Source organism: Somniosus microcephalus, unplaced genomic scaffold, assembly GCF_052327205.1.
Source record: "Somniosus microcephalus isolate GS21.2 unplaced genomic scaffold, FLI_Smic_1.0 scaffold2043, whole genome shotgun sequence".
NCBI classification, from domain to species: domain Eukaryota; kingdom Metazoa; phylum Chordata; class Chondrichthyes; order Squaliformes; family Somniosidae; genus Somniosus; species Somniosus microcephalus.
In genome coordinates, this window is record NW_028227230.1 from 5,568 (window position 1) to 11,443 (window position 5,876).

Below are 5,876 nucleotides of genomic sequence, written 5' to 3' on the forward strand. Positions count from 1 at the left end.
AAAGTCTCAAACACATGCACGAACACAGATGTGTGCTCACTTTGTGTGAGTATGTCTCAGATATCCATATGATTCATGGAGGCGTGCAGTAAAGTATGAGGCCATTAGGCCAATCGTGCCAGTGCTGTCCACTTGAAAGGTCAGACGTGCTTTCTCCCGCTGTTATCTGTATTTCCCTGTCCTCTCTCGTTCCGCAGTGCCCCGCACAAAAGACAAACAGAAGGAGAACATTATGCAAACGAGGAATTGATGCAGGAGGTTTTTATACAGTTCCTCACCGTTTAAAATTATTTTAGGTTCAATCTTTCGCTGTTGATCTTTTCCAAGGAGCGCTTTAAGGTGCTGCCAAAACGTTTAAAATTGGGGATGTTAAAATTCCTTCCCGTCGGGGAATTTCACCCCGGTCTCCCGCGTGACAGGCGGGGATACTCACAACGAGACTAACGAGGAAGTGAGCAATGCAATGTCTGTCAGAGTAAGAATCGAGCCTGTTACACAGGAACAGGATGCCATTCAGCCCCTCAAAGCTGTTGCACAGGAACAGGAGCAGAACATTCATACCCTTGATCCAGTTGCACAGGTACAGCTAATAAATTATTTATGCCCATGTGATGTGTTTCCTATGAAATGAATTGTTAAAAAAATTAGCCTGCATTGGCCGGGAATCGAACCCGGGTCTCCCGCGTGGCAGGCGAGAATTCTACCCCTGAACCACCAATGCACGCCGACTTAATCGATTCTTTTTTCTGGTGGCTACAATTTATTTTTGACTTTTGTTAATACAAGCGGGGACACTGCGTTAACATAAAAAGCAATATGCAGCAGATACTGCATCTGGAATTGTTGATTAAATGCTGGAAACACTTCGAGGGTCCTGGAAGATCTGTGGACAGAGAAACACAGGGTTAACCTCTCAGGTGCATGAGCTCTCGGCAGAGCTAAGATTTTGCACTTTTCTAGGTCCCGAGGGAGTTTCCTTCCAAAGTTGTTCAGCTGCTCAAAAATTACATAATTAAGAAACTAACCTTCCCCAAAAGAATAAATAGGAGCAGGATTGGGCCATTCGGCCGCTCGAGCCCGCCATTTAATAAGTTCGTGGCTGATGAGATCTTCGACACAACGCAACTTTGCCGCCCGTTCCCCATAACCTTTGACTCTCCTGTAGCTGAAATATATGTCCATCAGACATACAGAACCCGTTTGACGTCTTACAGTGTGGCCCGAGGGATAGTGTGGAGAAGCTGCGATTGCTTTCCTCTGTAGGCTAAGAGGAAATTTAATAGAGGCTTGCAAAATTACAATGGGTTTTGATAGAGGAAATAAAGACAAACGCTTTCCAATGGCAGGAGGGATGGTAACCAGAGGTAGAATTGTCTTATGCAGCGAATGTTAAGGCCTCATGAATATCAGGATAAGTTATCACGGCCCAGTTACTCTGTCATTCGAGTCTTGCACACGTTGCTAATGTGGCATTTTTCACACTGGCAATGAGTTGACTGATGAGTTTGTTAGGGAGATGCAGTCGGCAAAATAATACATGGAAGACGGATAATAACCGTGACTGTTCTGACACTGTGAGGTACACATAAATGTGGGCATTTAAAGTGTCTTGTTCCCAATGCCATTTCCTGCTGACGATGAAACAGCAGGCATTTGAAAGAAGGCAAGGAAGCGAATGCTGCGCTGCTGACTGTTGAGGCAACAGCAGCCGTGTGGAAAATTGTAAAGGTTGATGAGGTGCAAGCATTGTTTCGCGCGGGTGCTTTGATTGGTGGCATTTCAAACAGCCAGAAAACGCACTGGTTGCCTGATCGGGAATCGAACCCGGGCCGCGGCGGTGAAAGCGCCTAATTCTATCCACTGCACCACCAGAAAACTGCGAAAAGCGTCCTGCCAGCAAGCAGAACAAGGCAGTCTTTCCTCCTTGCTGCTTTGAAATTCAGGTCACTTTCACGCCAGGCAAACTTTTCGTACAAGATGACATTTTTTAGGCGAGATCACAAAGGACATGTTCAGGAAACCACAGCATCAAGTGCGTGTAGGCGTCCACCTGAAATCTATTTGCTTCTGTGCTTTTCTCAGAGATACACAGTCCGAGAAAAGCCGTCGGGATATTGAATAATCAGCACCAAAATATCAAGGACAATACAGAGGAGACAGTAATGCACTGCTTGAGTCAAAGTCTCAAACACATGCACGAACACAGATGTGTGCTCACTTTGTGTGAGTATGTCTCAGATATCCATATGATTCATGGAGGCGTGCAGTAAAGTATGAGGCCATTAGGCCAATCGTGCCAGTGCTGTCCACTTGAAAGGTCAGACGTGCTTTCTCCCGCTGTTATCTGTATTTCCCTGTCCTCTCTCGTTCCGCAGTGCCCCGCACAAAAGACAAACAGAAGGAGAACATTATGCAAACGAGGAATTGATGCAGGAGGTTTTTATACAGTTCCTCACCGTTTAAAATTATTTTAGGTTCAATCTTTCGCTGTTGATCTTTTCCAAGGAGCGCTTTAAGGTGCTGCCAAAACGTTTAAAATTGGGGATGTTAAAATTCCTTCCCGTCGGGGAATTTCACCCCGGTCTCCCGCGTGACAGGCGGGGATACTCACAACGAGACTAACGAGGAAGTGAGCAATGCAATGTCTGTCAGAGTAAGAATCGAGCCTGTTACACAGGAACAGGATGCCATTCAGCCCCTCAAAGCTGTTGCACAGGAACAGGAGCAGAACATTCATACCCTTGATCCAGTTGCACAGGTACAGCTAATAAATTATTTATGCTCATGTGATGTGTTTCCTATGAAATGAATTGTTAAAAAAATTAGCCTGCATTGGCCGGGAATCGAACCCGGGTCTCCCGCGTGGCAGGCGAGAATTCTACTCCTGAACCACCAATGGACGCCGACTTAATCGATTCTTTTTTCTGGTGGCTACAATTTATTTTTGACCTTTGTTAATACAAGCGGGGACACTGCGTTAACATAAAAAGCAATATGCAGCAGATACTGCATCTGGAATTGTTGATTAAATGCTGGAAACACTTCGAAGGTCCTGGAAGATCTGTGGACAGAGAAACACAGGGTTAACCTCTCAGGTGCATGAGCTCTCGGCAGAGCTAAGATTTTGCACTTTTCTAGGTCCCGTGGGAGTTTCCTTCCAACGTTGTTTAGCTGCTCAAAAATTACATAATTAAGAAACTAACCTTCCCCAAAAGAATAAATAGGAGCAGGATTGGGCCATTCGGCCCCTCGAGCCCGCCATTTAATAAGTTCGTGGCTGATGAGATCTTCGACACAACGCAACTTTGCCGCCCGTTCCCCATAACCTTTGACTCTCCTGTAGCTGAAATATATGTCCATCAGACATACAGAACCCGTTTGACGTCTTACAGTGTGGCCCGAGGGATAGTGTGGAGAAGCTGCGATTGCTTTCCTCTGGAGGCTAAGAGGAAATTTAATAGAGGCTTGCAAAATTACAATGGGTTTTGATAGAGGAAATCAAGACAAACGCTTTCCAATGGCAGGAGGGATGGTAACCAGAGGTAGAATTGTCTTATGCAGCGAATGTTAAGGCCTCATGAATATCAGGATAAGTTATCACGGCCCAGTTACTCTGTCATTCGAGTCTTGCACACGTTGCTAATGTGGCATTTTTCACACTGGCAATGAGTTGACTGATAGCCGTGCTGTGATCAGCTAAGTTTGTTAGGGAGATGCAGTCGGCAAAATAATACATGGAAGACGGATAATAACCGTGACTGTTCTGACACTGTGAGGTATACATAAATGTGGGCATTTAAAGTGTCTTGTTCCCAATGCCATTCCCTGCTGACGATGAAACAGCAGGCATTTTATAGAAGGGAAGGAAGCGAATGCTGCATCTCGGTACCGAATGATGCGCTGCTGACTGTTGAGGCAACAGCAGCCGTGTGGAAAATTGTAAAGGTTGATGAGGTGCAAGCATTGTTTCGCGCGGGTGCTTTGATTGCTGGCATTTCAAACAGCCAGAAAACGCACTGGTTGCCTGAACGGGAATCGAACCCGGGCCGCGGAGGTGACAGCGCCGAATCCTATCCACTGGAACACCAGAAAACTGCGAAAAGCATCGGGCCAGCAAGCAGAACAAGGCAGTCTTTCCTCCTTGCTGCTTTGAAATTCAGGTCACTTTCACGCCAGGCAAACTTTTCGTACAAGATTACATTTTTTAGGCGAGTTCACAAAGGACATGTTCAGGAAAGCACAGCATCAAGTGCGTGTAGGCGTCCACCTGAAATCTATTTGCTTCTGTGCTTTTCTCAGAGATGCACAGTCCGAGAAAAGCCGTCGGGATATTGAATAATCAGCACCAAAATATCAAGGACAACACAGAGGAGACAGTAATGCACTGCTTGAGACAAAGACTCAAACACATGCACGAACACAGATGTGTGCTCACTTTGTGGGAGTATGTCTCAGATATCCATATGATTCATGGAGGCGTGCAGTACAGTATGAGGCCATTCGGCCAATCGTGCCAGTGCTGTCCACTTGAAAGGTCAGACGTGCTTTCTCCCGCTGTTATCTGTATTTCCCTGTCCTCTCTCGTTCCGCAGTGCCCCGCACAAAAGACAAACAGAAGGAGAACATTATGCAAACGAGGAATTGATGCAGGAGGTTTTTATACAGTTCCTCACCGTTTAAAATTATTTTAGGTTCAATCTTTCGCTGTTCATCTTTTCCAAGGAGCGCTTTAAGGTGCTGCCAAAACGTTTAAAATTGGGGATGTTAAAATTCCTTCCCGTCGGGGAATTTCACCCCGGTCTCCCGCGTGACAGGCGGGGATACTCACAACGAGACTAACGAGGAAGTGAGCAATGTAATGTCTGTCAGAGTAAGAATCGAGCCTGTTACACAGGAACAGGATGCCATTCAGCCCCTCAAAGCTGTTGCACAGGAACAGGAGCAGAACATTCATACCCTTGATCCAGTTGCACAGGTACAGCTAATAAATTATTTATGCCCATGTGATGTGTTTCCTATGAAATGAATTGTTAAAAAAATTAGCCTGCATTGGCCGGGAATCGAACCCTGGTCGCCTGCATGGCAGGCGAGAATTCTACCCCTGAACCACCAATGCACGCCGACTTAATCGATTCTTTTTTCTGGTGGCTACAATTTATTTTTGACCTTTGTTAATACAAGCGGGGACACTGCGTTAACATAAAAAGCAATATGCAGCAGATACTGCATCTGGAATTGTTGATTAAATGCTGGAAACACTTCGAAGGTCCTGGAAGATCCGTGGACAGAGAAACACAGGGTTAACCTCTCAGGTGCATGAGCTCTCGGCAGAGCTAAGATTTTGCACTTTTCTAGGTCCCGTGGGAGTTTCCTTCCAAAGTTGTTTAGCTGCTCAAAAATTACATAATTAAGAAACTAACCTTCCCCAAAAGAATAAATAGGAGCAGGATTGGGCCATTCGGCCCCTCGAGCCCGCCATTTAATAAGTTCGTGGCTGATGAGATCTTCGACACAACGCAACTTTGCCGCCCGTTCCCCATAACCTTTGACTCTCCTGTAGCTGAAATATATGTCTATCAGACATACAGAACCCGTTTGACGTCTTACAGTGTGGCCCGAGGGATAGTGTGGAGAAGCTGCGATTGCTTTCCTCTGGAGGCTAAGAGGAAATTTAATAGAGGCTTGCAAAATTACAATGGGTTTTGATAGAGGAAATAAAGACAAACGCTTTCCAATGGCAGGAGGGCTGGTAACCAGAGATAGAATTGTCTTATGCAGCGAATGTTAAGGCCTCATGAATATCAGGATAAGTTATCACGGCCCAGTTACTCTATCATTCGAGTCTTGCACACGTTGCTAATGTGGCATTTTTCACA

The 5,876-nt window shown here is 45.6% G+C and overlaps 1 non-coding gene across 1 annotated transcript; it reads right to left on the reverse strand.

The window, feature by feature from the left end:
• Positions 1–650: 650 nt before the first annotated feature.
• On the reverse strand, positions 651–721 carry trnag-gcc (transfer RNA glycine (anticodon GCC)). Its single transcript has one exon. It is a non-coding gene; the product is annotated as a tRNA-Gly (tRNA).
• Between the last annotated feature and the right edge of the window lie 5,155 nt (positions 722–5,876).